We start from the raw sequence: 9,249 nt of genomic DNA on the forward strand, positions 1-9,249 counted from the left end.
GATACGCACTTTCATGAGACTGTGTTGGCCAATACACATATTTTTCTTCCACAGATTTTTACACTAGTGTAATCTATGATTATCTCTTTTTTTTCCCCTGCTTTTAAAAATTATCTTCTTGGATAACCATATAAACATGCATCCTAGGACTTCTGTGTTTGTATTTACATGCGCATGTGTGTTTGTATGTGTCCATGTGCATGTGGAGGTGAGCAGATACAGTAGCTCAGTCATTCTGCTTTGGTGCCATCTGTGCCCAGTCAGTGTGGTGGCATCTCTCCATGTGCAGCACTCTATAGATAGTCATATAGCAAACCTGATTCATATTACATAAGTTATCCACTCACGAATATCTAGTCTTTACGTTTCTACATGTGATATATATATGGGTATTAAACACACACGCGCACACACGCACACACACACACAAACACTTTAAAGAAGTCATATTTGCACAGTATTTGGATGCCAAAGCCTTTGAATCTGCATGAATCTCCATGATTAGAATGTCAGTTGACTGTGTAATTGCCACGTGTAATGGTCCTGTGGACCGAATCGATGCAGACGTGAGGAATCTCTGTCACTATTGACCTTTGTGTGCACTGAGGGACCAAAGTGCCAATGACATTTTAGGGCTGAGCATCTCAGGGGAGCAGCGCTCATCTGTGGCTGCCCTTCTGGTGTTTGCAAACCAATTTTAGCTGTTTTAGGAGGACCTAGAATGCAACACTCACAAGAATTCACTGCATTTTGGCAGAGTGGTGTTACATGTTTCATGCCTGGTTGAGTAACTTGATTTGTTCTTTCAAAATAGTAAAGAATGAGTGTTTTGCGGTTTTGCCAAAGTATTTTTATCACCATGCTTGGTGATCTAGGTGGTTGTTTGGGTGTTGCCGGTTGCTAAGGTTCTCTGTGGTTTTTATCACTATGTTTGGTGATCTGGGTGGTTGTTAGGGTGTTGCTATGCGGTTGCTAAGGTTCTATGTGGTTTTATAGCACTATGCTTGGTGATCTAGGTGATTGTCAGGGCGTTGCTATGATGTTGCTTAGGTTCGGTGTGGTTTTTATCACTATGCTTGGTGATCTAGGTGGTTGTTAGGGCGTTGCTATGATGTTGCTTAGGTTCGGTGTGGTTTTTATCACTATGCTTGGTGATCTAGGTGGTTGTTAGGGTGTTGCTATGATGTTGCTTAGGTTTGGTGTGGTTTTTATCACTATGCTTGGTGATCTAGGTGGTTGTTAGGGTGTTGCTATGTGGTTGCTAAGGTTCTGTGAGGATTTTAGCACTTTTAGCTGATCTAGGTGATTGTTAGGGTGTTGCTATAGTTTGATGTGGTTTTTATCCCTATGCTTGGTGTTCTAGGTGATTGTTAGGGTGTTGCTAATGCTATGCGGTTGCTAAGGTTCGGCGTGAATTTTATCACTATGCTGAGCGATCTAGATGATTGTTAGGGTGTTGCCATGCAGTTTCTATGGCTCTGTGTGGTTTTTATCACTATGCTTGGTGATCTAGGTAGTTGTTAGGGTGTTGCTCTGTGGTTGCTAAGTTTCTGTGTGGTTTTTATCACTATGCTTGGAGATCTTGGTGGGTTGTTAGGGTGTTGCTACAGTATGTAGTTGCTAAGGTTTTGTGTGGTTGTTAGGCTGTTATTTGGTTGCTGTGCGGTTTTAAGCACTGTTGTTGTTGTTGTTGTTGTTGTTGTTTACCACTGTTGTTAGTTTTGTTACATGTTTTGGCATCATTGTAAAATTATATTTTGTCTTTCATTACTTTTGTCTCATACCCTTTGACCCGACTACCCCTCATTCACTCTTGCGAGCAGCCTCAGTTCATCTTTAGGGCATACTGCCAGGAGGCATAGTTTTCTGTGTGCCCTCAGGGTTTGGCCATCTGCTAACAGTGCCAACTCCACCCGTGGAGCAGCGGGCAGGTGCCATGCACACTCACACCTTCAGCCCCTGCACAACAACACTGCCCTCAGCAGGCAACAACAGCCACGCCAACTGTTGATGACCACAGCCTCCATTCCCTTAGAGTCAGGGATGAGTCTAATTTAGTTGTAGGTATGGACAGGCTTGATTTGAAGTAAACAACCTGCCATATATTGTGTTTGTTTACTTGTGTTTATTGTATATTTTGTTTTATGTTTTAATTTGTTTTTTTGTTTTATTGTTTGTTTGTTTATTTGTTTGGGGGGGGGGGGGGGGGTTACCTTTTATTTTTGTTTTGGTTTTTGTTTTAAAGTTTTTTAATGTTTATTTAAAAAGCAGCTCCCATTGTTTGAATGCACAGATGATGATTACTCCTCATAGCTGTCAATACGCTGTATTGATGCGGTCTAACACTCTTTGTTTCTTAGGGCTGCTCATTCCTGACCTCCATTCGTCTTATTGGCTCAGAGGTGAGTGATCATTAGCAGCCTCCACCAATCAGTGAACAGCTCCATTTGAATGCCTTTTTTACAAGGAAGATTTTCAGAATATCTATGTTTATATGGTATTTTTTTTTATGTACTGAAGAACAGTAAAAAAAAAAAAAAGAAAAAAGATTTGCAGCTTGTTGCACTTACGACAATACCAGAATAGCAAGAATGTACATACCGATGTATAAGCGCATTATGAAACTAAAGTCCTTTTTACTGACTCATATGCAATATTCAGTCGTATTTCACTCTTAGTCATGCCTAATGGATTTGGTGTTTGATCACTAGCTGGTTTATAAAAGCTCCAGTCCTCAAGATAACAAGATTTCCTAAAGCAGTTATTGGATTACAAAATATCTTAGTATGTTTGAAAATCCATCTCTGCCTCATAGCTGGACACACACACACACACTCACACACACACAGTTCATAGCCTGGAGAGGGCTCTAAAGCGGTTTTATTGCCCTTTAATAATTGCCATACAGTGTTATTATCTTAATGCAGTCGGTTTTATTGGCTGAAGGGGACAGGGAATGGTTTGCTGGCTCTCTCTGGAGCACTCATAGCTGTGGTATCCATCTCCATCTGTCTGTCATTCCCTCCCTCCTCTCATCCCTCTCCTCTGTCTGAGTGATGATTTCTAACCAGCTGGAAGTGGTTACAGCTTTATGGTTTAAATTCCCAAATATGATCTGTCACATGACCATGTTTTGTGCATTCTAAGCATTCTGTGCTTTACCAAGATATGCAACATGATTATTTTACCAAGCCAGATATTGGTAAGACAGTTCCTTTTCCACCATTAAATACAGCCATCATCCAGAACACCCTAGCTACACCATAGCAACTGGCTAGCAACCACATAGTGGTATTTTCACAGCCACCCAGAACACCATAGCAACTAACCAGAACACCACAGCAACTCCCTAATAACCAAATAAAACATTCTAGCAACCACCCAGAATACTTTAGCAACACCCTAGTAACCACTCAGAGGACTATAGCATCTACCTAGTAACCACCTAGCATTGCACTAGGAACCATGCAGAACACCCACCCAGCAGTGACCTAACAACAGCCTAGCAACGCCCAAGCCATTTATAGCACCATAGGAAACACCTATACCCAGAACAGTCAGTCATCCAGCAACACTTTAACAACCACCCACCCACAATGAAAGAAATCCCCTAGCAACCACCCAGAACACCATAGCAACTGACTAGCAACCACATAGTACAATGTACACAAGAACCTAAAACACTATAGCAACCAACCAGAACACCACAGCAACTCCCTAGTAACTACTCAGAACATCATTGCAACCACCCAGAACACTATAGCAACTGCCTTGCAACCATTTAGCATTGCTATGAGAAATATCTTAGAAACCACCTAGCAACACCCTAGTAATCAGCCAGAACGTCCTAGCAACCATTCAGCAACACCCTAGCAACTGCTTAGCAACCACAGTATACCTTAGCAACACCCTAGTAATGACACAGAGCATAGCACACTGCAACATAGCAACTGCCTAGCGACCACCTAGCAACCATGTAGAGCATCTTAACAACCACCTAGCTGTGCCCTAACAACAATCTAGCAACACTCAAGAAACAATAGGCTCTATGCACGATCGCTTCCGTGTTTTGTCTCAGCCCGGCCAGTTGCATCCGGTGCTGCATCGCAAGCCGTTTTTGCATTAGCTGGAGATAATGGCAAATTACACTCGCTGTTTACAAGAACTTCCAGCGGTTAACGTGAATGATGTTAACAATATTGTGAGGCAGTTAGCTGTCACACATAAGAGTAAGAAAGCATTAAATTATATATTTCGAGCTACATCGACAACTTTGAGGGTGAGTAAACTCTCATATCATGCGAAATCCGACTAGTGAATCAGTTTCTAAAATTGTTGTCTCGTTTCTGAGAAAATGAATATTATTAAAGTTTGGCCGCTAGTACACTTCGCCAGGGGCGGACTGGGACCAAAAAGTGGCCCTGGACTTTCTGGCCCACAGCAGCCCACCACATCCCACATCATAACAAATTGGCCCATTAATGTGCAGAATATTTTTTAACACCACTTATAGCATAAAAATAAAACACAATACAAAAATAAATGCTATTTAAAAATTTATTTTAATTAACACAGCATATCAGCTAGTAAGGGGGAGCTAGAGCCATCAAAGCCTGTTGAACTGCTACTCTTTGCACCAAATGTATAGGGAGACCGGGGGCAATTGTAACATATTTTACATTTTCCTTAACTCACAAACTACTTGAGATAGACTAGTCATCTTTTGATACAAGAAACATATATATGTGCACTAATTAATAATACAATTTATATATTTTCACTTATAAGAACAAGACTAAAATATTTTATTAAATGCAAGAAGTCAGAGTGTTACAATTGCCCCCGCCAAGGGGGCAATTGTAACAGTGTGTGGGGGCAATTGTAACACTGAGAAATAACTCCTATTAACCCACTTTATCTCAAATAAGAGCCTACCTCAAAGTAATCACTTTATTGCTGTTGTATTTAATAATGTTACTTAAGAGTTTTTTTGTATATGGTTCAAATTTTTTTAGAAGTCAGGCATCACACGCATTATATAAAAAAATGTATGTTAATTGATGATTTGTTAATACTGGAACAAACATTTATTTTAATACACCCTTTTAAAATGAAGTTTTACAATAGAATTTAGTGAAATATGTTCATTTTTTAACAGAAAAGTATGTCAACACACACAAATAAGCTTATTACAATGGGCCTTGTGGCTCGGGGGCAATTGTAACACAGTGTTACAATTGCCCCCGATACTGCAGCCATGACAAAATCTTATGCTAGCTAGCCCAACCTGTATTAGCATAGGTTGTTCATGTTCGTTTTTAATCAATAACCTAGGGATAAAATGTATATAAGTTTAAATTCACAGACATCTAAACTTTAGACAGCAGAAGAAAAATACTGTACATCCAAAAAATAACTTTCATACCTCAAAATCAGTTTGTCGTTAACAACTTCTGCTAAAGTTGAAAATTTCTCGCTTCTTTTCCACAGATAGAGAGAGAATCCTATTGGGCATGTAGCCTACAGATTAAGTGTCATCACTCTAGCTTGTTTCTGATTGGAGGAATTGAGTGTGTTACAATCGCCCCCTGTTACAATTGCCCCCGGTCTCCCTAATCTGTTAATTTGAAGCATTTCACAGCATCTACCTCTAATGCTTTTTTTAACGCATAACTTTTCAGCTCCACCTTTTCTTTTCTTCCCCTTTTCATCCAAGGCTGTTCTAATGTTACGTCATCTTACCTGAGTGTTCCTTGGCGAATATTTAAATATTAACATAAGCGGAGTGGAATAAAGAAAGTGTTTAGCAGGATTGATATTCAGAACGGTAAGCACGCACTGCTTTGTTTATGGTTTGTGTATCTGCAGCGGGCAGCGTCGGTTTCTCTTTTTGAATGACGAATATAGACGAATATATCTGCAGAAATAGACAGTTGTCTCATGTACACCCAGGCGCAGAACGCGCATTCTAGCTGTCAGTTGGCTGTAGTTCTCTCGGTGTGTTCAAGTGCAGCTTTTTTCCCGCCACAGGCGATGCGGCGACGCGAGGGAGTCGGCTTTCATCTGCGCGGCTTGGTGTGTTTCCAGGACGTGAAAGAGGGCGTGTTTCAAGATACGCAATGGAGTAGACCAAACTAATCAACAGGGAGGGAAGGCAATACACTCACATGCATGCATGCACACGAAACACACTCCTTGTCGGCCGCGCCCGCGCGATCTTTTCCCTCATCCATTTACGTAGAAAACAAATGTAATATTATGATTTCCGTCATTGTTTTATTTTTTATATATATTTTACCGGGCCGGCCCACATTGGCCAGCGGCCCACCGGGAAAAGTCCCGGTGCTCCAGATGGCCAGTCCGCCCCTGCACTTCGCTATAGAACGCGCTATGCGGAGGTAAAGACGCTGGCTGAGATTCTACCGGAAATACGCCAGCAGCGTTCGTGCATAGAGCCTATTCATAGCACCATAGGAAACAACTATCCCAAAAACATCCTAGCAGCTGCCTGTCCAGGGGCGTCACTAGGCCCTTTTTAGGGGGGCTTCAGCCCCCCTAAACTTCTGCCTAGCCCCCCTAAAAATGTGAGATTAATGTAGGCTACACAAATTCGTGTTCGCTTCAGTCTTGTTATAATCAGATTCAGCGCGTTCTTCATCTTCAATCCGCAGCGGCGCCGAGCAGAGAGCACGTCAGAAACAGAGGACAGGGTGTGTGTGTGTGTGTGTGTTCATGTGTGTTCATCTGAGCCTCATTGGTCTGTAGGGTTGGGTATCGTTTGGGTTTTATCCGATTCCAGTACCTACTCGGTATTTTTTAAACGGTTCCGGTGCTTAAACGGTTCTTAAATCGGTCCTTAAGAAAATGAAACCGCACACACTTTATCAAAAAATAATACCCTTTAATTTACAGGGCCAAACTGGACACAATATTAACTTAAATCTTTAAACAATATAAATACAAGTAACATATGGTAATAATAAAACCAATATAAAATAAAAATTAATATTTACATAATATCAAATGAAACAATATTGTATCAAACAATGTAATAATACTGGAGATTAATAGAGATTACTAGCAGGCAGAGCTGCCAACTCTCACGCATTGACCGTGAGACTCACGCAAATGACCCTTTTCACACAGAAAAATCGCGGACAAAGAGGACACGGACAGACAAGACAGAGAAGGTTACTTTTGATATGGAACAAATCCACAGCTGTCAGATTCTGTCAATATTTTTACGAGATTCACACAATAAATAACGTTTTGGCTCTTTGAAATGTGACAGATCGCTGTAGCGCGTCAGTTCAAACGGCACGTGATACAGCAGCCTAAAAATCCACTGCTTCTTAGCTACGCAGCGTTGAGTGAACCTATGAAAGAGAACATCTCTGGTTACTGGTGTAACATATCTCTCAATAGGGAACGAGACGCTGCCAAGCTCCTCGCGCTGCCGACCAGCTTCCTTTTTCGGCAAAGAAATCTGAGGAGCAGATGGCGCGCGCGCGCCAACATAGTATGACGACGTAAGTGCGTCGATGCGGCGCCCGCGCCATCAGCTAATGAATTGGCTTGATTCTATATGGGATTCAGACTATCGGCACACCCAGAGGGCGTTCTGACACGTAATTTTACACGTGAAATGCAGCCAAACCTTGCGAGAAAGAGCGCGCTTGCGAGACAGAAGAGACTGTGCTCCAAACTGTGTAGCACACGCACGGCGGAGAGAGAGAGAGCGAGAGACCTTGTGTGTGTGCGTGTGTGCCTAATGAAGTTAGGCACCGAAATCAGGCACCGAAATTTTCGTTCTTATTCGGTCTGGTTACTACCGTTTACGTCGGAACCGGTTCCCTATTGGCACCGAGTTTCGGTACCCAACCCTACTGGTCTGTCACTGCTCGTCAATGTCAGAATATTTGAGATGACCAATCAAATCAAAGTAGGCGGGCTTTATGTTCACAGACGCTGCTGAGCGCGAATTTTAACAGTGCGACTCGACGCGTACGGTCAAGTGCGAGATAAGATGTAAGTAGCTAAACTTAACATTTCATATTTTACTTTTTTTAGGTCATAAATGTTAAACGAATGACAAAAAATAATCAGGCAAACTAATATAGTTTTGTCTAATTTCGCCATTTTGAACTGAAAATAGGCCTATACACTCATGTAACTCATGTAATGTAATAATTAGTTTACAAGAAACATTAACAAAGCCGTTTTCATCATGTTAGGCACAAGATTAATAATGAATGTGTACATATTGAGAATATAATACAAATTGTAGCCTTTAGTAAATTAAAAAAGCTCAGCTTTAGGAGGGGAAGAGAAAGGGACGAAGAGACTGAGGAAAAAAAGGAAGAGTGATGGAGATGAGAAGAGAGCAGGTATTGACAAATAATCTGCCCACTGACATGGTTTTAAAGCTATTTCTTATCTTTTTTTGGTCTTCAAACGTCTTGAAATGCACATATCAGAGAAATAAAAAATTTGAACCCGCTACCAACCTCAAATTTAGGACCTCTGTGACTAAAGCCCTGTCTACGGCCCTGTATTAGGCATAAGATCAATAATAAATGTGTAGCCTACATATTGTGAATGCATTTAATAAACTTAATTACCTTTAGTAGCTTTCAGTAAATAAACGCGTCTGAGAAAATGATTCATAGGCAAAATCAACCTATCAATTGACCCTATGTTTACTTTCTTCACTGACAGACAAAAATGAAAAGCCTATATCAGTCAAAGCTCAGCTTTAGGAGGGGAAGAGACAGGGCAAGATAAAATGTGATGCTGATGAGGAGAGAAAAATAATCAGCTGCCCACTATCCAAGTTTTTTGGCCTTCAGAACATCTTAAAATGCACATATGTAGATCAGAGAAATCAAAATTTTAAGTGATTTGCATTTACTTGCCCTACCTCACATTAGGGACCACAGTTATTATAAAACCGTGCCTTTGCATCGTAATGAAAATGGTTAATAGTGATCTTTAGATCCTAAACTAAAGTGTTACATTTTTTTATTTAAAAAAAAAAAAAATCATATTGGGGGCTTAGCCCCCCTAAAATGAAAATCCTAGTGACGCCCCTGTGCCTGTCAATCATCCAGATAGTAACACTTTAACAACCACCCACAATACCTTAGAAATGCCCTAGCAACCACCCTGAAGAAAATGTACAAAATTGGTGATTCACTGAGTTCTCTCCTAATTAACAGCACTAACTAGGGAAACACCCATCAAATTACC

Source organism: Rhinichthys klamathensis, unplaced genomic scaffold, assembly GCF_029890125.1.
Source record: "Rhinichthys klamathensis goyatoka isolate OS25496 unplaced genomic scaffold, OSU_Roscu_1.1 h1tg000228l_1, whole genome shotgun sequence".
In the NCBI taxonomy this organism is placed as follows: domain Eukaryota; kingdom Metazoa; phylum Chordata; class Actinopteri; order Cypriniformes; family Leuciscidae; genus Rhinichthys; species Rhinichthys klamathensis.